The sequence below is a fragment of the Symphalangus syndactylus genome, chromosome X, assembly GCF_028878055.3.
Source record: "Symphalangus syndactylus isolate Jambi chromosome X, NHGRI_mSymSyn1-v2.1_pri, whole genome shotgun sequence".
NCBI classification, from domain to species: Eukaryota; Metazoa; Chordata; class Mammalia; order Primates; family Hylobatidae; genus Symphalangus; species Symphalangus syndactylus.
This window is the reverse complement of record NC_072447.2, coordinates 76,407,130-76,431,045: the sequence shown is the minus strand read 5'-3', so window position 1 is coordinate 76,431,045 and position 23,916 is coordinate 76,407,130. Positions and strand designations below refer to the sequence as shown.

Genomic DNA, 23,916 nt, shown 5'->3' with positions numbered 1-23,916 from the left:
TCTTCAGCACTTTGACAGCCAAATCTCATTTCACACACACAATAACCGGTGATGGCTTTGCTATCCCCATTTTACAGACATACAAACAGGCTCAGCCTACGGTCTCACAGTGGACAAAGCAGCAGTGCCAGGGTTGGAATCCCAGCTGAGTCTGACAGCAGCACCCCCATGCTCATTCCAGTCCTCCCTCCTCAGGGAGCTGCCCAGTACTGCCCCAGCTCTCTTGGCCTATTTGTGTCATAGTGCAGTGCTGAGCTGAGTGTCATGAAGACACAGTACTGGCCTGTTGGGGTCTTGGGGGGCCATGGCTAGGTCAGCCTGTCACCTCTGCTCTGGGAGTTCTGCACAGAGCTGGGCACCCCTGCCAGTGCCAGCAGAGATGTGCAGCTGGACAGAAGCCACAGAGGAGGCGCTCCTAGTCAGGGTAGGCCAAATACCAGCAGCAAAGCCCTGCACCTGCCCGGGCGGTTATTTGCTTTCCACCCAGGTGATGCCAAGATGAGTGAGGCTGGGACCATGGGACCTGGCATCACCGGGTTGGTGGGGGAAGTCAGCTGGCTTTAGCAGAGCTGATCTTGCCATGGAGTCCTGCCCCCAACACGTCCTCCATTTCCTCAGCACCTCTGGCCACAGTCTCGCCTGGCCCCCCTGACCAGAGGACTCTAAGGAGGCTGGTGAGGTTTTTCCAAGACAGGAAGAGCTCTCTCTTCCCAGTGCTCACTCACAAGGAAACCCAGGATGAAATCCTAGTGGCTGGGACAGATAAGATGAGGACAAAACAGTATTTCAGAGATGCTAGGTGAGTAGACAGTGGAGGGAAGAGGGGGGAAGTTAGAAGTCAGTCAGAAAAAGTAATGGGCTCCTCAAGGGTCACACACTGATGAGGATTTGAGGGAAAGAAGAGAGGGCTCTGCAGCCCCTGGAGCCCCTGCAGGTTTTGGGGGCAAATGGGGGTAAGGGCAAGGATGAACATCTGTGCCCACCACAGCATCTGTCTCTACATGTAGCTGGAGCCAAATTTGCTCATGTCCATGACTCATGAGGATCACTGTGGGACCATGCACCTGTATATACCCACAGGCACCTCAGTCCGTGCATGCACCCGCCTCTCTCTCTCTCTCTCTCTCTCTCTGTCCCTCTCTCTCTCGTCTCTTTCTCTCGGTGTGTGTGTGTGTGTGTGTGTGTGTGTGTGCATGCATACATGTATGTTTTATGTTACTGCAACTTCCTAACCTAAGATAGAGGTCTAGGAATCGCCAGGACCTCTGAGGGGTCCCTGGAAAGTGTCTGACTGAGCCCTGCTAGCAGTACCGCCACCTGTCCGGCAGGGGGCAATGCAAGCCTGAAAAAGGATCCTGTGCTCCAGGCCAGTGGTAGTCTAGGTGACGTAAGACCAGTCCAAAGGGAGCTGCCCAGGGAGCCTTTGAGGAACATGGTTCTGCTGCTAGGACAGCTGAGCTGGCTGCCACAGCCACTTCCCTGTCCCTGTTCCTGTCACGCCCCTGGGATGAGACTCTTTCCCCATCTCAGCACCCATCCTGGCAGCCAGCTCTGCTTTCCTGTTATTAGGACAAAAGGGAGGTGCCAGAAGATGGACCAGGTTAGGACTTCTAGAGAGGCGGGCACAGGAGCAGACAGTGGCACCTAAAGGGTCACAAGTATGGCCACCCCAGGAAAGGGAGCAAATCTCTAGGGTAGGCCTACATGCCAGGAACACACCCTTAAAATCCCACTGCAGCCCTCAGTTACTCATGGCTAATGGAGAGGGTAGGAGAGACACCTCCCTCCCTGATGCTAGGCATTGGCCCTAGCTGGGGGTTGGCAGAAGGGGACCATCTCACTCAGGTCAATGCCGAGTTCTTTCATGACTACCGAGAGCCCTGTAGCCCCTTGCTACCCCTTGCTACTCAAAGTGTAGTCCCGGACTAGCAGCATCAGCATCACCTGGGAGCTTGTTAAAAACGCAGAATCCCAAGCCCCACACCCAGAACCACTATATTCAAGAAGACCCTTGGGCAAGCACATTAAAGTTTGAAAAGTCTTGGTCTAAATCACATTGCTCAGTGACTCTCACCCCTGGATGCACGGAAGAATCAACTAGGAAGTGTTATTTTAAAAAATACCAGTGCCCAGGGCCCCTTCCCCAGAAGGCTGGCTTAATTGATCTGTGGTAGGACTCTCCACACTGGTATTTTTTGAAAGTTACAGTATAAGGCCTACTGAGGCCCAAGAGACTTCTCCAAGGTCATACAGGGTAAAGTGTCACAGCTGAGACTATAACCCTGATCTTTTCGCTCCATGTTCAGTGCTCTTTGCCATTGCATTATGCCACCTGCCCTCATGCCAGCCAAGCAAGGAGCTCAGACTCAAAGGAACCAACCCCAGCCCCCCAGGCTGTTTTCCTGCTCCTTCTGGTCTAGTGGAGTCACAACTCAGGGTTCAAATCCTGATGCTGTCAGTCACTAGCCCTTTGACTTTGGGCAAGTTGTATAACCTCTCCAGGTTTCTGTTTCCTTCTCTGTAAAATAGGAGCCATGGCATCCACATCTTTTTCCTATTTTTATTTTACTTATTTTTCATGTTTATGGGTTTTTTTTGTGAGACAGGGTCTTACTCTATCAACCAAGCTGGAGTGCAGTGGTGCTATCACAGCTCACTGCAGGCTCAGACTCCTGGGTTTGTGTGATCCTCCCATCTCAGCCTCCTGAGTAGCTAGGACTACAATAGCATCCACCACACCACAGCTGGCTAATTTTCTTTTTATTTTTTTGTGGAGACAGGGTCTCACTATATTGCCCAGGCTGATCTCCATCTCCTGGCCTCCAGTGATCCTCCTGTCTCCCTGTCTCAGCCTCCCAAAGTGCTAGGATTACAGGTGTGAGCCACCACACCCAGCCAACATCCACATATAATAGCTACTGAGCACATTAAATAAAATACTGGAGAAAGTAAAAGCCCCTGGCACATAATACCAAGCACTCAACAAATGTGTTCCACTCCAGCTCTGACTCTGAAGGGTCCCAAAGGAAAAGAGGAAATTAGAGAAAGAAGCCCAGCTGCTGCGTTCCCCTGTGGGTCTGGACAATAGCTTTGCCCAGACCACCGTCAGAACTGCAGCCAAATGGCTGGGGGAAGTGAGGTAAGGAGGCAGAAGTTTCAAAGAGGCTGCAATTGCTCCAAAGACAAAGGAGCAAAGGAGTTTGGAGTAGGGCTACAGACTGAATTCCCCACCAGCCCTCTTTAACAGGAATCTAGAGAATGTAATGGGTTATTACCAAACAGGATGTCAGGGACATTGGCTCCCCACAATACACCATCTCATGGAGGGCTGGGAGGCCCCCAGGCTCCCTCCCAGATGGATCAGTCAGGGACATGTGTCTTGGTGATTAAAGGCTGAACTGAGGTGCTCTGCTTTGTCCCTCCCACTCGTCTCAGCCTACCCAGGCTGAGGCCAGGAGCGACCCCACCCCCACCCCCAGTAGACTCGATTCACCTGGGGCTGAAGCCCAGGTGGCCCGGACTGAGGATGGGCTTATGTATCTGGTGCGGAGAGTGACAACGGGCAGGCTGAGGTGAGTGAGGTAGGAATGTCTGTGGCCCCTTGCCCTACCTCTGTATCCAGATGTGCAGATTCCAAGGCATGGCTGCCAGCAGTTTTAAAGGCTATATTCTGCAGGCAGTGCATGCTCTGGCCAAAGCTTAGGTGATGTGCCAGGAGAGGTCAGTAACAGCAGTCGGCTGGCACAAACTGGATTCCACTGAGACTTAACCCCTGGGGGAGGGGCCCAGATGATCCAGGCTGGGAGAGTCAGGGGAGAGGGCATACTAGAAAGCTCCAGAGTCCAATCAGGCTTCAGAGCCAAACCCACAGGTCTCCTGGAGGGAGCCATCAAAGAAGGAAAGGCTGAGCAGCAGCACATGCTTTCTGAGGTCAATGACAGTATCTGCACCTACATTTACACAGGCCACGTCCCAGAGACAGCACAGGGCAGTTTTCTATGCTGAGAAGGATGCAACCAGGAAAAGAGCAGGCCTTCTGGTCTTGAGAAACACTCAAGCATAGGGCTTATGCACCCAGGAAAGAGGCAGCAACATTTCTCACTGGGAGATGCAATAATGCCCAAAGATGATCACTAAGTTGGAAAAAAAGCTTTTTTCCAATCAAGCCAGCTTCCATGCTTGCCACTAAGTCATCTGAGACAACTCGTGTCATTCTCTAAGCTTTGGTTTCCAAATTTATACAGTGGAGACTAACGACTTTCCTGTCTACCGCTGTGGTTACCTTATAGATTTGATCAGGCTTTTGCTGGTTTTGAAAGTGGCTATATAAAAGTTATCATTAACGAAGGCTATTTTTGTTAAGATGAGCTGAACTTTGTACTCATCTAGTCTTTAAGACATAGTTCAGATTGTGTACCAGTTGAAAAGAGGTGAGAGAAAAGAGCCAGGAGGAAGAGAGAAGGCAACAGGCATCTAATCTAGACTACAGGAAGTAAGGCCTCAGCCAGCCAGAGTCACCAACCCCACTCTTGGGCTGGGTACCCCCTCTTCACACCACTACTAGGCAACCCTAGTCCTTGTACCTTCTGGTCACTCAGTGGGTTATAAGAGAGCTGCCCCGGTCCTGGGTTCAGCCTGCTCATGCCTAACCATAAAGACAGTATCGGGCATGGGGACCAGGTGGGAAGATACAGGACTCAAGACAAGCAATGGATGGATGTCACAGGGACATAGATGAAAGCATCCTTTATTACTGCTGGAGCTCTTGGGTGTCCTGTCCCATTCCTCCCTCACCTCTCAAACCTGGCTGCACATTAAAATCTCCTGGGGAGCTTTTACTAATGGGCCCCCCCCATGACTAGTTAAACTAAACTCTCTGGGGATAGGGTTCATTTTTGTTTGTTTTTGAGAGCTCTCCCGGTGCTTCTAAAGTACAGCCCGAGATAAAGACCACCGCCCTAAACAGAAAAGGCCTGCTAGAAAGCCACAGATATCGGTCCCTGGAAAATTCTATCCAGAGACCAGTCACAGGCCTGTTCTATTCACAGGCCCACGTTCTCTCTAGACCTGATGGCTGAGGGAAGGCAGGCAGTGGGTGTTTGTGAAGGTCATTCAGTTAGCTGACCTGCTCCTTAAGGTGACTTTAAACACGTGGTGGCCTCCTTTACCTGACTTAGCTTCCTATTTGGAAAAGCATCTCCTCCGTGGCCCTCGCCAGAGGATGGGGGCCTCCAAAACAGGGTCTGGTCTCCATGTTGGTCTCTCCCACCTTCGGTGAGTGCAGGAGGAAAAGCCAGCGTCCTGAGCGGCAGAGAAAGACCTGTGATGCCACTATCTATGTGACAACCCCAGTTCCCAAGGCAGGCTCTGTGAGGTTGGTCCCTCAAGGCAGGGCTAGGAGGCAGGCAGGGAGTCGCCTACCACTGCAGGCCCTGCTACTGCTGCTCAGAAATGCTAGGCCCCAGGAAACTGCTTCTCAGATCATTTCTTTTGGTTGCTACAAGGCCCATTTCCTTTGCCCGCTCTCCAACCCTAGAGAGGGACCCCTCTCAAGGAGAAGGTGCTGGCCTTTTGGCAGAGGGCTTGTATCTCAGAAGCTACCATCCTCAGCATGTGGCCCCAACTGCTCTGAGCAGCTCCTTTTACCCTCCCCTAAGGAAACACTAAGGGACCCAGGCCAAAATAAGCTTGCCCACCAAGCCTTGAGCCCTGGCACAGGGCTGCATCCCTCAGGGGTGCTGTTTCATTTGAATTTGCACAAAGCTACCCTCTAGGTTGGCAGTGCCCCTAGAAGAAGTGCTGTAACGGGTGGCTGACTGGCTATGCCACCTCTCTCCCTGGGGGACAGTGGGAGAGGGACCTTCATAAGGACCTGTACTAAGAGCTGTCAGGGATTACAGGGCCGCCAAGACTTTCCCTCCCGACCTTGAAGCAGACATGCAAGGGGGTCTGCAATGCCCTATCTATGGGGCGGTCCAGTTCACTGGTGCCTCTCTCTGCTCCTGCTGCTCTTCACTGGAATCACAACTCTAACTCGATTCTTACAGAGGGAGGCACAGGGAGGAAAGGAGACAGCACCAAAATAGCTCTCATCCCACATTCCAAACCTCACAGGAGGGGCACCACAGGAAGGGCCTCTGTATTTCACCCAGCCTAGGTTGGCAGTGCTGGACCCTGGCTGGCCTCTGGCTTGTTAGGTCACCGGGCAGAACTCAGGGCCCTGCTGCACCTGTTCAGATGCCAGCCTCGGTCTCGACCAGGGCTACAGCTGGATGCCAAGTTCCAGGCCCATGCGAGCAACACTTCTGGAGCCTCCCTGTCACAAATGAGGCACCACCAAAGCAAACAGCCCAGGAGGGGCCCCCTAGGACAGGGTGGCAGGAAAAACAAGCCACTGAATCTTTTAGCTGGCCAGTGGTAGGTTCAGGTGTGTGGCTCTACCTTCTATATAACATCCCTCTCTCAACACTGCACACCCCAGAAAAAACTTCTAGTCTCTACCACAGGGATTCTCAACCAGGGACAATTTTTCCCCCAGGGGACATCTGGCAATGTCTGGAGACATTTTTGGTCATCTCAACTGGTGGGGGTCAAGGAGTAAATGCTGCTAGCATCTACGCAGTAGAGGCCAGGGATGCTGCTAAACATCATACACCACACCAGACAGCCCCAGACAAAGAAAGGTTGACTCCAGTTCTGAAGCATGAGACCCTGAGGGTTGGCCTCTGCCTTATCTGGGGCCTCGGGCCCCTCTGGGCAGCCCACCCTCCCCCCAGGATGTCCTGGGGGCTGAAGTGAAGAATGGGTGCAACATTCAGTGGTGGTCCCTAGCCTTTGCACACTGTGGACACCTTGCAGGATCGGCCAGGAAGAGTGGCAATTCTGGTTTGGCATTTTATTTAAAAATGGAAGTTACACAAGAAACCCCCAACTGTGGTTCCCCACTCCTCTCCGTGAAGCAGTGGCCTGAGCTCCTGTGTGCAGCTGTAAATGAGGTAGAGTCACGAGCACCCTGAGGTTAAACCAGACCTCAGGCCCACTGAGGCTGCTGGAGAATTTGGGTCCAGAGGCGGCCCAGCCTGTGGGCTCCTGGGCTTGCGCTTGGCATGGCGGGACCAAAGTAGACAGCTGACATTCCTGCCCAGCACTGGGTTTCCCTATGACAGGGAAGGTCAAAGCTGTCACCTGCTCTGCTGCAGTTGCTCCATTAGTTTTCTTGCCCCCAAGGGGCTCCTGCCCCCAACCCAGTCCCAGGTGCTCTGACAAGGTCATGGTGCCTGGGAAAGAGAGAGTTGTTTTAATGAGCCGTGTGCTACTCCACCATCTCCAGTCCCTGGCCTAGAGACAAATCACGCCAGCCAAACCGGTCTGGGGCAGATATTAGGCCAGCGGTGACTGCTCTCCACTGTGGTTTGCGTGGAAAGTATTGGACTAACTGAACCTCAGTTTCCGCATCTCCTAATGGCCGTTCCCCAAAATCTAGAGCTGCAGCAGAGGTGTGTGTGATGCGTAGTGGCTGTCTCAGTTGGGGGAGCTTTCTTCCTTCACATTCTCTTCTGAGGACCCAAGCGAGGATCCTCAGTGGGATCGCAAACCAAACCCATCTTTCCCCACAAATCAGCTCTCTATATGTTCCTGCCTCCCAACACGCCCACTGCCTAGGCTTAAACCTCAAGTCATCCTTGCTCTCTTCTGGCCACATGTATTTAGTCACCAAATTCTACCAACTTTTCCATCAAATGGTGGGGTTTTTGCCTGCCCAACTGTGCTCTGGGTTCTCCCACCTGGATTACTTCAGCCCTCCAAGTTCCCAGCCTCCAGCCTTTCCTTTCAAGGAGCCATCCTGCCAGCTGCTTCTTCCAAGAGCCCAGCTCTAACCTGGCCGCTCCCCTACTCTACAACAAAGAGCTCCCACAGCCTGGAGCAGATAGCCTTGACTGCTCCCTGGCATTCAAGGCTCTGAACAATCTAGACACGGCCTGATTTGAAGCTTCAAACTGCTATTTATTCATCAAGCTGGAGGTCAAACACCCCCTCCCGCGAAGCCTCCTCTGACCTCTCACCAACCCCCTAACACCCAGTGGCTCAGTTCAATGAAGCAGTCCCCTAACACATTTCCATGATCATCTCGGCAGCATGTGAGTCTATCCCCCATTCAACTGGGGGCTTCTCTGCACTGGGTACTTTCGGTCTTTGTGTTGCCACTGCAGTGTGTTAAGGGCTACCGAATGTTCTGGCAACACACAGACAGGAAGCCCTACTTCCCACTACACAGTGTGCAGGCCTCTGACTCTGCTCCCTTGTCTGGTATCACCACAGCACTAGAAATGGAATTGAGCACATGTCTTCACCTCAAAGCCTTGCCCTAGGACAGAAACCACATAGCCAGGAACCAAGGCTCAGAGATGTGAGAACAGAAAATGAACTCTGCTTGATGGTGGAGGCATTATGACCTGAAAGAGCACTTCACTCTGTCAAGCTCAGGGGAGAGCACCCACGTTCACTTGAGAGAAGGGGCATGCCTACCTCCTGCCTCCCTCTCTTGGCCTGGAAAGTCTTGGCGCTTGTCTGTTTTGACCCTGTGCCACCACGTCCGCATCCCACCCCCTTGCCTACTTCCCTTTCCTTTTGCTCAGGCCAAATATAAACTCCTGGGCAGGAAATGCCTTAAAGGAGCCTGGCCCCACCCTGAGATCCAGAGAAAATTGTCTCTGATAGAAAGGAAATGGGCCTGAGAGAAGTGGCCTCCCTGGGAAGGGAGCAGACACAACCCCTCCCCCAACCCCAAGGAGAGCCAGAGGGAGGGCTGTGGTGCTGAGCACATGGCATGGGGCGGAGCCTAGGGCTCTGGGGGCAAGGGTGATGACGTGCATGCTCAGGCCATGGTAGGGCCAAGGGAAGGAGAACCCCAAATGGTGGTCTTACAGCTCTGTAAGGCCTATGGGCGTAGAGGTTACAGGGTACAGTGGGAAGAGTTAACAGGCTAGCCACCTGAAGACGTAGCCTATTAGTCATGGCTCTGTACCTCTTCCTTTTCTTTTTTTAAAATGAGGCCTCACTCTGTTACCAGGGCTGGAGTGTAGTAGCACGATCACAGCTCACTGGAGCCTCAACCTCCCAGGCTCCAACAATCCTCCCACCTCAGCCTCCAGAGTAGCTGGGACTATAGGCACGCACCAGCACGCCCAGCTAATTTTTGTATTTTTTATTTTTTGTAGAGATAGGTGTCTCTCTATATTGCCCAGGCTGGTCTCAAACTCCTTGGCTCAGGCAATCCTTCTGCCTCAGCCTTCCAAATTGCTGGATTATAGGTGTGAGCCACCACTGCCCCTGGTCCTGGCTCTATACTTCTTACTCATTAATGACAGCAATATTTATGATACTGAATGTAATTATTAATAAAATATAGCAGACACTAATAGTTATACAGTACTTACTACGTACCCTGAGCCACGGACTTTGTACTGAGCCATTATTATATCCCAGGCATTTCTTTAAGTTTTTTTTTTAATGTGTATTATGTCATTGAATCTTCACAACAAACCTGTGAGCTAAGTGCTCCAATAATATCTCTATTTTACAGAGGAGGAAACTGAGGCCCAGAGCTATGGAGTAACTTGCCCAAGGTCAGCAGCTAAGAAGTGGTGAGCCAAGATGCAAATCCAGGCAGTTTGGCTCTAGAGTCAGAGCTACCAAGTTAGAATCTTCCTCATTAAAGAAAAGAAATTGTCTAGGCTGGGGCCTGGCACACAGCAGACACAAAATTATCTACCAGGGTTTTTGTACTAAGAGTGGTTAGCCTAGCCGGGCCCGGTGGCTCACGCCTGTAATCCCAGCACTTTGGGAGGCTGAGGTGGGCGGATCACGAGGTCAGGAGATCGAGACCATCCTGGCTAACACGGTGAAACCCCGTCTCTACTAAAAATACAAAAAAATTAGCCAGGCGTGTTGGCGGGCGCCTGTAGTCCCAGCTACTTGGGAGGCTGAGGCGGGAGAATGGCGTGAACCCGGGAGGCAGAGCTTGCAGTGAGCCGAGATCGTGCCACTGCACTCCAGACTGGGCGAGAGCGAGACTCCGTCTCAAAAAAAAAAAAAAAAAAAAAAAAGAGTGGTTAGCCTGAATTTAACTTCCTATCAGCCAGGAAAGCACTTGATCATCCTGTATGTCATTTGGTCCCCACAAGAACTCCTCCAAAGCAGGTAATGCCTATGGTACAAATGGGAAAACTGAGGCTACAATAGGTCATGTAGCTTCTGTTGGACTACAGATTGGGCCAGAAGCCTACCTAAACCCGCACAGCCCTCCTGTTGACCTGTTCCCATTTCAGCCTCCCTCGGCTCTCCCCTTAGAATCCACTCCCCGTGGACTGTGAATTTATTCAACTAATAATACCCAAGCACCTACTTGGTGCCAAGCCCTACGCTGGGTACTAAGGTCTGAAAACAGAACAAAAACTGAACTCTCCTGCAGCACTTGGCCAGAGCTGCCGCCAGGCCCATCCTTCTCAGGGAGACAGAGGCTAACATGGACTGGCCTTCGTAGCACTCCTTGGAGCTTGCTTTGGAGGCAAGATAAAGGGGTATAAGCCCTGAAGCAATGGAGCGGGCAGCTAGTACAGCCTGAGGGAAGGAAGCTTGCAGGCCCCAAGACCCTGAGATGGAAGCACTTCGGGGAGGGCTAGAGCTTCCGGACAACCTCCTCCCACCCAATTCTAGCATGGGACACGCCAGCTAGTGATCGTAAGAGCTAATCCAGCCAGCCTCCTGCCTGCCCCTAACCACCCATGCCTTCTAAATAATGCAACCTGGTTGTCAAGAGAGCATATTCAAATGTCTCTTCCTCCCTGATGCCACCCAGCACCCTGTTCTCCACCCCCAGTACTAGAAGGTGCTAATCAGGCAGGCCTGGTGCTGATGTCAGAACCACACTGCCACCCCCACTGCCCAACTCCCTCCTGCACTCCCTCCCCACCCCAATGCAGCTCTGTTTTAGAGCATAAATACCCACTCCTCCATGTCTTCCCTCCTATCCATCTGTCCACCTTGGTGGTGGAGGGTGAGAGGAAGTGCACAGAGCAGACAGGCAAGGACCTGGGGACTGCCTGTCCAGAAGTGACTGATCACTGGTGGGTGTGATGAGCACTCAGGCAGGGAAGGAGTCCCGAACCTCAGCTCTTGCCTCCTGGCCAGGCATCTGGAGAGAGGCATGGCCCAGTCATTAAAGATGTCAGGAGGTGGAGTCAGACCACCTGGGTCCTGATCCCAGCCCCATCACTCCCCGGATATGTGACCTTGGGCAAGTTTATTAAATAAAATAGAGACAAAGATAGCAGTACCTACCTTACGGAATTGCCACGAATGCTAAAGAAGTTAAAATTTGTCAAGAATTTAGAAGAGTTCACTATTATTATTGGTGTCACCATCACTACTATAGCCTGTTGAGTGTCGCGAATGCCACTAAAGAAGGCCAGAGGAAGGGAGCCCTGTGGGTGGGCATGGCCAAAGGGAGCTTTTCTGGGTAAGATGGACTCTGAAATGACTGCAAAGTCCAGACCGAATGCCCAGGGGGTGGCAGGTTTGAGGACTGCACACCCCCAGGTCAGTGAAAAACAGCAAAATGACAGGACTGCAAAAGGTACTACCAAGCAACAATAATGGCAATAATTTTATTTATATTGTTGGATTTAATATTCAGTAACCCCATGAGGTGGGTACGTATCTCCATTTTAGAGCTGACAAAATGAAGGCTCAGAGAAGTTAAGTAATTTGCCCAAAGTCTCCCAGCACTGTGAACACGAGAGCTTGTGTACAGCTCAGGATGTATTTTACTTCTGCTCCACTCTGACCCCTTTTCTACATTCCCCTCTCTGTTTTTCCCATTTAGAAGGCCCTGCTGGTGTGAGCACTGCTCAGGACAGATGTTTGGGGACAAGCTCTTCCCACAAGCTCACTGCCTCTGCCACAGCCTGACTTGACCTCAGCCTGGAGCAGAAAGGCTGGCTGCAGGTGCCTATCTCACACCTCAGACCGACCAGCCTTTGGCCAGCCCAGATAAAGGACAGGAAATCCTAGGCCACCTCCCTTGGAGCTCACTCTCTCACAGGAACAGAGTTGCAGCCAGGGCAGAGGTTCCTCTGTGGTGGGGAAGCTGCCGAGTCAGCCCCGGCTGCCATGGCTGCTGGGTGTGGTTTGGGGAAAACAGGGAGGGCTGAGGGTCAGGAGACCTGGGCTTCAAATCCTCCCTCACCGGAGACTGTTCCTCCCTTCCCTGGGCCTCAGGTGGAGACCACCACAGATCACTCCGGGGAAATCATACCATCTACTTTACAGGGCTGCTCCAAGAACACAGTGGGATCATGGAAGTGAAAGTGCCTTGGAAACTGAAGAAATGGGAGGACTCGTAGTCATCGTCATCAACTGCTAGGGGAAGGAATGGCTAAGTTGGTATTTCTCACTGTCTGATTCACTCTTCTAGGCCCCACTGTGGGCATGGCTCATACTCATTTCCGGCTTCAGTACTCCCTAAAATATCCCCTTCCCTCCACTCCCCCCACTCCAAAAATAAAACCGAGTGGCAGGAAAGCAGGGTACGCTGGAAGCCCCCCACGTATTACATTGTATTCAACTTATCAAAGGGAACACCTACTAACACCAGGTTTGTCCTCCACTATGGGCGCACCAATAAGAAGGCCCTACCTTCCAAGGGCCCTCCAATCGTGAGAGCTGGCTGGACCTGAACAATAAACAAATCAGCGTTGTCTAAGGTTATTTGCACCTAAATTCTGGGGATTAGGAGTCTACCTGTTGGGGTAACCAGAAAAGGATTATGGAAAAGTCATCTGAACAAGTTCAGACTATAAATAAACTAAGGGGAGTGAGGGGTTTCCTGTGCCCCATTTCCTGCCCCCACATGTTAAGGGGGCCATAAACAGTAGCATGTAGGGAGGACAGAGGACAGTGATGAGGCTGGGAAGGGGGCTGCTCCAGGTCTGAGGAGGAGCACAGACGCTTGAAGGTTGTTTGGCCTAGAGAAGACACAGGTGCACTTGGGTTCCGTCCTCACACCCCTGAAGGTCAGAGAGAGCAGACAGGGTCCAGGCGGTCCCAGAGGGCACAGTTGGAACCCAGGGTTAGAAGCCTCAGGGAGGCACAGTTAAGTTCAACATGAGAAAAAACTTTCACACATTCCAAAGATGAAAGCAACTTGCTTGAAACGTATCACATTCCCAGGTATTGAACATGAGTGAGCAGGAACTGCACAAGTACCTGTCGGGAAGCCGCAAGCTTCAGAAGGAAAGTTCGACCTAGTGCCCTCTAAAGGTCCTTCTGCCCTGAGCTCTGCCTGCATACCTACCTCTAGAGGGGTTGTGGGAGAGAGCATAAAGGTGACTGGAGCTGGCTAGGCCCTTGGCTGCTTCCCACAAGGACCTGGGATCCCAGGAGCACCTTGGGCTGGTATGACCCAGGGGGAGCAGTTCACTCATTAACTTGTGGCTGAATGGGTCAGAGAGTGGCTGGCCACTTGGGACAGACACAAGCTTGGGGAGGGGCCAGAGAGCAAACTGCAGAAATGCCCAAGCACAAGGAGAAAACAAGCTGTGGCAATTCAGGGCTTGGCCAGCTCCAACTGACCCAGCCAGCTGAGAACATTCAGTGTCTGGGCCTGGCTGAATTTGAAGCCAGCTCACCATTGCCCGGTAGATAAGAAAAGGGTCTTGAGTGGGGAGGCATACTTGCACAGGTGAAAGGAAGGCTGACCAACTGCCCTACCCACTTTATAGTCGTGGAAATTAAGGCCCAGAGAAAGCAAAAATCACTCACCGAGAGAAAGCTATAAAGGGGGCAGAACCAGAAGCCGTTTCCTAACTCTGTAATAGGCCCACGGGATGGTTCCTTCTCTTCCTACTGAAACTGCAGAAAACTGCATGTGGTCTGGAGCTTTCTAAATTGGGTCTGGGTCTGGGTCTGGGTCCCGGCCCAACCCTTGCCAAGTGCCACTGCTTGTCCAGATACAGGCTCCTGGAGGAAGGCATCCTCCTCCACTCACAGAGGTCCTCAGCCTCTCAGCAGCAATCATGTGGTTGGCTGTCCCCATTCCCACTGCAGCCTGGTGTGGAGGGACCCACAGCTGTACTGAAAACAGACACACATTCACACAGCCTCACCCCATCCCCAGCATCGGCAGACCCTTTGGGTGGGCATTTCTTGCTCTTTCAGACTTTCAAATTGAGATGAGGGGATCAACTACTCCTAGCAACACCCCTACCCCTTTTTTAACCCTGATGCTGGGCCCCACTGCCCATCCAAATCCCCATCAATTCACTCTGCTCCCCTTCTCAATACCATCCAAGCTGAACCCATGTCCTTCAAACGGTGTGAATAACTGCTTCTGTTTGCTAAGTAAAGGACGGAGGGGCAGACTTTTCACTGGCTCCAGAAGTTCCCGTGAGTGAATGTTTGTCAATGTTCCCTTGGGGGAAGGTGAGGGTTCAGGATATGGTCTCTTTAAGGCCTGGGGTGGACAGAGAGTTAGTTAATGACCATCTCCTAGAGATGACTTTCCAAGGTGGTTATTATGTGGCTCAATGATTAACCAAGCAGTGGCAGGACCCCAGGCTTGTTGGAAGGAGGCCGCTCTTTTCCCAAGGACAGCCCAAGAGCAGGAGCCTGCAGTCAGGGAGAACATTCCAGGGGTCTTTCTCTCCCTCTCCGACAGGCTGTGGTGAGGTGGGTGGGAGCAGAGGCCTGCACTGAGGGAATCTCTCCCTCAGCCCCGCATGGGGGTAGAGGGCTGGCCCGGATATGGAGGAAGTCAGCACACCCTTACTGGGGCGGAAGGGAAAAGAGAGACAGTGAGGGTTTTTATCATGAATGAGAGAGGAAGCTCCAAGCTGGGCCTTGGTGATTAGATGACAAGCTGGGAAAGACGTTCATCCTGAATGCATCCTGTTTTGCTCTGAACTGGCCTCAGGGGCCAGGCGCAGGGGAGGGGCCTAGGTGGAGAGCAGCCTCTCAGAATTCTCCCAGACCTGCGGACCCCAAACTCCTGGTGCCCTGGACTGGGGAAGCAAGCGTGAGAGTGAGAACTGTCATTTACTGCTAGAGAAACAAAGGCAGGAAGTCTCCGCAAGAAGCCTCCATGGGTCAGCCTCCAGACCTGGAGCCCTAGAGGCGGCTAACATCTGGGCTGGGACCTTTCCTGGGCCTCTCTTCCAAGGTTCAGCTCAAATGCCACTGCCTCTGTCCGTCACCTTCCCCTCAGTCAAAAGCAATCACTCCCTGGAATGGATTTCCCAGGGCAGAATGGACGTCCAGGGCAAATAAGTCCTTCTCAACAATTGGAAGTATGAACACTTACCGGTTATTTGATAATATTAAGAAACTATTTTAGGTGTGATAATGGTTGTTTTTATGAATCCTTATCTTTTAGAAATACGTATTGAAATATGTATAGATGAACTGATGATAAGGTTTCTGGGATTTGTTTCAAAATAACAAGGGCATGATGTAGATAGGAGTGTGGATAGGGCAGGATTGGCCGTGGGCTAATGGCTGTTGAAACTGGGTGATGGGTACATGGGGTCTTAGTACACTAATTATCTCTATTTTTATATATGTTTGAAATTATTAATAATAATTTTTTAAAAGTCCTCACCAAGGTATTATTATTTAATACATAAATAATTAGTGGCATGTATTATTTATGCCACTAACCCCCAAACTAGACGGATAGATTCCCTGGAACTGGGGGTTTTAACTCTGTGTCCTCCACAAGACCTAGCACCAAGCCTGAACTTAATGACTAATAATTTATACAGCACGTGGTAGTTTACAAAGCACTTAGCTATGGATCCCCTAGTTTAATCCAGTGAAGTGGAAAAAATGAGGAGAAACCCAGAGTCGGAGAATTTAAGGGGGGTGGCAGAGCCTGGAGTTAAAGCTCCCCATGTTCAACTCCCAATCCCCTGTTCTTTGCTCCACGCCACCCTGGACTCCTAGGGTACTTAACACTCAGTTCTAAAATTCCTGTGTGTGGTCGAGGTAAACAGGAACAGCAACTGTTTAGCATGCAAGTTACCAACCTGCAGGGCTGGGGAAAAGGAAACTCCACCCACAAACACAGCACTTCAGACTTGTGACAAGTGCCCAGGCTGTGGCCTCCAGTCCACTGATTCCTATCTTCCAGGACCCTTCCCGAATGCATGCCCCTGCACACGTGCGCACACACAAACCAAGACCCCTTAATAAACACTTGACACCAGCAACTGTGTGCCCAGCCCAGTGCTCAACTACCCTGTTGTGGGGTGGGGAAGAATGTAAAACTCACCTGGATCTCCGGGAGCTCACACTTCCCACCCTAAAGCCCTTGCATCTTTGAAATCTGCTGTCCCTATTTTATCTGCTGAACAGCTTTCCCAAGGCCCAGGGCCATGACACCTGATCCTAACCAAACTGGGAGCCTAAGGCAAAAGGTCCTTCTCTTCTCTTCAAGGCAGAGGCAACTCTTTCTTCTAGCCAGAAAAGAGGTGAGGGCACAGCCTGCATGTGATAAACCTGCCATCTGTTGAACCTGAACTTTCCATGGCTCAAATAAGGAGCTCCAGGAGTCTCCTAGCAGCAAAGCAGCTGCAGCTGCGACAGCTTCCCAATTGGAGACTCCATCCCCTCCTCCCTTTGGGACCTTCTTGCCTTTGTGTCCCTGTTGCTATCCTCTAAACCTGGACACAGGGGTCCTCTGCTCCCTCTCCAATTTGTAGTCCCAATAATGGAATTTTAAAACTTCAAGAGGACAGAGAGGGACAACATTCGAGTCTTCTTGGTGCCACTTTCTTTGCTTCTCTGCTGGAACTCAGGAGGTATTGTGTTTGAAAAAGGAAGGCTCTGCCATCCTCCCCACATGACTCACTGCAAGCCCTGTCTCAAGCAAGCACACAGGGCACACAGCCCCTTTGCTTTGCACACCTTCAGTACAGCCCTTCTTGCTCTAAACACCTCCAGATATCATCTGTAGGCAGCCTCTCCTCTCCAGGTGGGGGAGGGGAGCTGTAGATGCATAGAGAGGTTTAGTATACTTCTCCAAAAACAGGAGAGGCGGTGTCCAGTGTGGTGTTTCCTAGCACTAAATGTAGAGGTCTAGGGAGCAGAAATCCAAAATCCAAAATCCAACACATTAACAAAAGGCCACGTCCCTAAAATGAAAACCAGCCCAGAATGTCCAGCTAGATGGTAGCTGTACCTTTAGAGTGAAAGAGTTTCACTACCCACCCCTATGCCCTTACAGCGAAACACCACCCTTCCCATCACACTCTTCCCACTGCGAAAGCCACCCAGAAATCACCTGCAGCCTTCTTCTCCATGCCTTTGGGCTGACCACCTTCCCATCCCATCCGCAGACAAGATTTGTCCCCCTTTCATTCCAGGAGGATGAAAATGAGAGGAAAACTCAGAAGGCAATAATACAGATGTGGGGGGGTGCGGGAGCGGCAAACCCTAGAGTGGGGAGGGAGCAGGTCGCACAGGAGGAGTCAGGGTTTGAAAATAGCCCTGGGTGTGATTCATTAACCCCTCTTCCCCGCTTAGGCTCTGACTGGGAGAGAAGCCAGGGCCCTGGGACTTGGGGGTAAGCATAGGCTCCAAGCCAGCCCAATCTCTGAGGCCCCCAACCTCTGGGGCCCCAGGCTCTGGAAGAAAACTCCCACCTCTCCGTACCTTGGTCTGGCTGCTGTCGCCCACCCCTCCACGCACACTCTAGTTTTCCAGCTGGCTTAGCTGCATAATCACCACAAAGCTCTCCATGTGTATAGCTGCTGCCACCCCGAGCATCTCAGAGACAACCTTTTACCTGCCAATTAGGAGCCTGACCCCAGGTACCAAGTAACCAAATGTCAGGGTGAAAGAGACCCGGCCCTTTAGATACTGAAATCAAGCTGCCACCTGAGGTGTGGCTGAAAACACTATGGCCCACACAGTAGTATGACTCGCCTAAGGTCACATGGACTGGCTGAACCCCAGTTTCCTGAGTCGTAATTCAGCGCGCAACTTTCACAAGTGTCAGGAGGAACATGGAGAGAACCCCACACTACCTAATTTGGAAATTCCAAAAACTTCAACTAAAAAGCCTTTCCTCTAATCCAAACCCATTTTGGACTTTGTGGGAAAATGAGGCCTATGAAGATGAGACGCGTCCAAACGTTTTCGCTTGGACCCCGCAGTTACCTTAATACCAAGAAGTCCTGGGCATTTCTCAGAAGAGAAAGCAATGAGGCAGTGGCCCACGGGAAAACCCATACAGCCAGACTGGGGCTTCCTGGAAATGCCCTCGAAAGCAGAGAAAGGAGAGGGCAGGAGATCCGGCGCGACCTGGCAACAGAGCCTGAAGCCCTGCCGCCCCCGGCCAGCTGCAACGCCCCTCCAAAGCCCCAGAGCGACGGCTGTGAGACCCACGGGCCCGGCGGTTAACAGGCAGACAGCTGCCTTCCACCGCCCCACTCGCAAGGCTTCGCTGGAAGACGCGCGGCTGGCGCGCTAGGGGGTCCCCCCAATTTCGGCGACCCTGACCCCCCAAATCCCAGGGGCGGAGGTGGCTCGGCTCGCTTCCTCCCTGTCTCCTGCGTACGCCGCCCGGCGGAACCGCTAGGAGAAGGGCCGAGCCCGAGCGCGCCAGAGAGGCAAGGCGGGGAGAGGGAGCCCAGGCGCCCCCGTTTGTCTGGATCTCCCCCTGCCGTCGCCCAGACTCCTACCTGGAGGCCGCGTCCACCCCTTTGGGTTCGGGCGCTGACACAGAGCGAGCGGGCAGGAGGCGAGCCCAGGAGGGACTGCTCCGTCCGGGGCACACGCGGGGCCTGGGGTCGGGCAGGGGTAACGGTGCCAGCCAGAAGAGCAGCTGCCGCGGCTGCTTAGCCGTTGTCACCCGAGTCCACTCAGCGCAGGTGGGGAGGGAGCGTCGGCGAGTAGGGCTGTAGGGACGCCCCGCCCACCTCCCCTCGGCCAATGGGAGCGCAGTCTGGCCCACCGGACTCGCCAGAAAGTCACCCAAATCTGGGTGGGCGGGGCACTGCCTGCCGGTTCTCCAAGGCCCTCGCCGCTGCCTTTCCCTCCGGTCACACCGCTGCCAGGGAGGAGGTGCAAGCCCAACGACTGAGGCTCAAAGAGTGACTTGGCCAGGCACACAGGCGAATATTCATTGAATTCTGAATGAGTCTGGCACTGTTTGGGGGATTTAAATACATAAGCCATGTGCCCGAGAGGGTTCAGTGACTTGCTCGGATAATTTATGGGATGTCCAGAAGACACAAATTCGGTGAAATCTCCAATTGGTAGGGGAAAACCGGATAATTAGGAATTTGAGCAGGAAGCTGCCATCCCTACATTGCTCAGGCCCCAGTGGCTCTGCAACTTCCCCAGTACCCCAGGCTTCTGTCCCCTACCCCAAGTCCAAACTCTACCTCCGCAGAGAAATGCATAAAACATGGGGCACGAACATTAATCGTGGCAGGGGAGGGCTTCCAGGAGTTCTGATAGTAAGCACCACCAGAAAGTCCATTTAAATTCAGTAAGAAAGAAGAGCCTTCGGCTTTGATTTCTCTCTGGCCTTTCATCACAAGGGTCCAACACAAGTTCACAACCTTGATTTCACTGTTGAATTGAGGACTCCTATTAGTCAGGACTGAGAGTATCCAGGACCTCACGCAGTTCAACTGCTATCCCTCACATTTACAAAGACAGAAACTGAGCAGAAGTAACTAACTTAAAGCTACCCAGCCTGGAACTCCTGTGGTCAAGAAAATCTCCTGCCTCAACTTCCTGAGTAGCTAGGATAACAGCTGTGTGCCACCATGCTCAGCTAATTTTTACATTTTTTGTAGAGCTGAAGTCTTGCTATGTTGCCCAGGCTGGTCTCACACTCCTGGCCTCAAATGATTTACCCAACAAATCCATGGCAGGGTCAATACCTGTTCACCGGTTATTTTCTCCATACCATTCCTAGAAGGCAGGAACTGAATCCATCTAACTTGCTTGTTAGAGTATCCGATACAGATGAGAGCAAAAATATCTGTCTCTGAGGGCAGCAACTTTATCAAGGTCACCCAGGGAAAGACAGAGCCAGACCTAACCCAGCCCCAAGTGCCCCTCTCCTGTCTAGCTTTCAGTTCACTAGGCCAAGCTGTAATTCTCCCACATTCCTTCCCTGCTGGCCCTGATGAGAGGCAGAGGAGCAATGATAAAGTGACACTACCACCACTATGTGTATCCCATGTATCCCTCTTTTCCTCTTGATGGCAGGACTGCCGCTCGTATCCTCTAGCAATTTGTTCAAGGTGAGCCAAGTCCCTGTGGGTCTATGGATGAGGCCTGCACGCCAGAAGTTACTCCCAGAAGCAAAATCCTTCTGGTGGGTGGGAAGGGATATGACCTCCTTCCTGAGGCTGGGCTTTAACAATTGTAAGCATCCTTAAGGCTCTGAGTTGAAGCCAAAGGCATCTTGCCTGTGCACAGTGCTAAAAAGGACAAAAAGTGGGGTCCTGCAATGATTTTATCATTTCCCTAAGGGCAAGAAACCCTGTCAAAGCCAATTCCATCCACTCCAGGGCACCAAGCACAGTGCTTACAGTACTTGCCTCACTATTGTTTGCTAATGAATGAACAAATGTTGAAAGATATTCAAAGCACAACCAAAAATAAATGACAATCATATGACTAATGAGCAAAGTCAACTTATCTTTTAGTAGATACATTTAACTGAAACAGATATCATGGGTTCTGAGACACCAGCTGTATTTTTTTAAAAGCCATCAAACCAGGAAACAAAAAAGGAGGGTATAGTATGAAAACTACCAAAAAATGGGGCACTGCTATAAATACTTAGAAGGAGAACTTTGCAGTGCCTGGCATAGAGTAGATGTTCAATAAAAATGCTCGTTGAATGACAATGAACACAATTGTCAGGGTAAGCTACAATCATGATATTTGCCATGTACATTGTGACATTTTGAAATGGCCCAAGCGATATCAGGGCTATTTCTTTTGGTCTTTTTTGATCTCCCTCTTTTATTCTGGCCAAGAGAGCTCAGCCTGTTCAGCAGGGCAAAGATAGCTCATCCCCTTCAATACCCCTGCCAACCCCTGCTCCCTGCCCCTGAGTCTTGCATGGATTAATAGTGCCTGGAATGGATGAAAAAGAGTACCTTTTCACAGGCCCATTTCTAGGTTGCAGCCTGAGTGGCTATGGAAGTAACTGGAGGCTTTAGGTTCTTGACTTCCCCTTTTCCTCAAGCCCTCACTCTTGCCTGTGTGTCCTATAGTACCATTGCTGTTGCTACCTTGGATGCCAGCTCAGTTATCAGGCAAGGGAATGTAGAGTGCTTGAAGCAGGCCAAGTCCTGGCAAAAAAAAAAAAGTCTCTGTGTGTATGTTTGTGCATGTGTGTGTGTATGTGTGTGTGTGTGTTTCTATGCCCGAGGCATGGGGCTTTCCTCATTCTACCACGCCCACAGACCACGTAAGTCCCACAAGAGGGAGTATAATGGACTCTGGAGCCAGATGGCCTGGGTACAAATGGCCTCTGCTACTTACTAGCTGTGTGATTCTGCCTCAGTTTCCTCATCTGGAAAGTGTAGATGATCATCACAACCCTGACCTTCAATGGCTGCAGAGCAGATCCACTAGGCTAAATAAACACTTAGAATGATGGCTGGCACATAGTAAGTGCTTATAAGCGTCAGATATGGTGAGAAGCACTGAGCAATAGTAGAATGAGCCCTGGATTAGGAAGCAGTAGAGCTAAATGCTGGCCCCAGTTCTACCACTTTCTTGTTATGCCACCCAGGACAAGTCATTGTGCCATTCCAGCCATCAGTTTTTTCACCTATAAATAACAAGACTAGAGTATAATACCCACTGGGTAGAGTAGAGACAATAAATGTGAAAGTATACCGTAAAGGACTGTGGCAGGTGGCAGGATGACACTGAAGGTGCTACAGAGCTAACCTTTGGGGAACCTATCAGCCCTTTTCTCCTAGGCTGTGGCAAAGAGCAGTTCCATATACCATTCCCCTGAGCCTCACTCTGAGACCCTTGGGTCCCAATAAGTGCCTACCTGAGGACTCCCAACAGTCCCCACCCGCTCCCTGCCTGGGAATGGGAGTTGCTCGAGCTGCTGCCGGCAGACCCATGCCCCCACTCTGGAACGGCTAGGTTAATATCCAAAAGGAACCAGATAGACTCTTCTACTACTGTTTTCCATAGGAGCTAAAGAAACCGCAGCAAATCACTTCAGGGAATTCAGCTGGGAAGTTTTTAGAAAAGGGGTAGGAGCAGTTAGGGGAAAATGAATTACACTCAGACCAGCCCCACCAAGTACATGAGCACCGGTGGCCTCACACACAGGCTCTGACACTTCTACGCACATTCCCGCATGCCTCATCAAAGCCTGCTCCCTGGTGGCTTGGGGCCCCCGCCCAGCCTCATGAAAGGGGACTACTGATCAGGTCCCACAACAGAGGATAGTCATGGTTCATTAAAACAAACAAACAAACAAACAAACAAACAAAACAAAACAAAACTAAACTAAACTAAACTTCCTGAGGAGCCATGACCATAGGAGGGAGATTTGCACTAAGAAGACAGCCCAAGCACGGGCAGATGTGGACAGAGTGAATACAGTGGTGGGGAGGGGTTTGAAAAGATGAGGGCCACACAGACACCTCACTGTCTATACATTGCCAAGTGTGGACGGAGGACAGAAAGCTACACCCTGGAAGGAGCACCCCCTCTCAGCCCACAGCCTAGGGGACTATCACGGTTGCGTCCACCCTCATCCCAGAGCACCCTGGAAGGAGGAGCTCTGTGCTGAGCTCAGAGGCCTAGGGTGGCAGCGAGGGACTCTGGAGCACAGGTCGAGCCAGGCCCAGGCCAGGGGAGATTCAGGGGTCACCTAACCTCTCTGCCCTCGCCCTCCCTAAGCTCAGACACAGAGGTGTAGGGCGGCTCATGACTGCCTCCAGGCACTCGGACTGGGCAGGTGGAGCTGGATAACCCAGGCCTGGCTCTTTCCCAGACACACGGGGGCCTGTCATCTCCCCTCGACCAACACCAGTCAGTGTGCCAGCCTGATGGAAGGCTGGGCCCCAGCATCTACTCAGTAGACCCCCCGGGGCCATGACAGTGCCACAGGTCCCATTTCACACCCAGGATGGGTCTCCGGACTGACCTTACTGGCCCATCTCAAAGGGGCCAGAGGTTTTCTGCTGCAGGCAGATGGAGCACCCCACTAATCCTCCGGGAGGTCTGCCTGCCCAGCCCTAACAAATAGGTGGGGTCACCCTGGACAGAGCAGTTGGTGACCGTGGTGGCACAGATGCCCAGAGCAGGATGTCCACCCCGACGCCCCACCCCATTCCTGCCCTCTACATTCCGAAGGTCACAACGTGCAGAGAGGAGATGAGCGAAGGCAAGCCCGCCTCTGACACAGCCCCACACCCCACACACAGCAGGCGAGGCCAGGAGTGCTCCCCTCTGCCCAGCTTAGTCTCAGTCCTCAGTCCTGGAGCTTGCTCCTCCCTGGCTAGGCCCACTTTCCTCATCTGGAAAAACAGGCTGGGGCCTGGTTCTAGGGTCCCTTCCTTCCAGAACGCTCTGCTTCTGTGAGCTGCTCTGTGTGTTCCCATGGGGGTGGGGCATCTGCAAGTCCAGCAGGCACAGGGCTTCTGCAGAGCATGGGGGTGGGGGTGGCATGATGGTCCTCTGAGGATGGGGGGTACCTGGGGCCAGGGGAGGAAAGTAAGAAAAAGGAAGGGTGGGGAGCCTAGGGGAAAGGCAGGGAAGGGGAGGGCTGAGGCTAAGCCGCCCCACTCCTGGAGCCCTGGTCTCTGCCCCCAGCGTTGCTCCCAGCTCACCTTGGGGCTATGGGTACCCAGA

At 52.1% G+C, this 23,916-nt stretch overlaps 1 protein-coding gene across 2 annotated transcripts in view; it reads right to left on the bottom strand.

The window, feature by feature from the left end:
• Window positions 1-18,906, bottom strand: part of STARD8 (StAR related lipid transfer domain containing 8) — a 32,483-nt gene extending 13,577 nt beyond the window's left edge. The window contains exon 1 of one of the 2 annotated variants that reach the window (XM_055268414.2): window positions 18,741-18,906. The gene's annotated coding sequence lies outside the window, so the exon portion shown is untranslated. The remainder of the gene's footprint in view (window positions 1-18,740) is intronic. The other variant, XM_063634796.1, reaches the window with a different exon arrangement.
• Window positions 18,907-23,916: the final 5,010 nt, after the last annotated feature.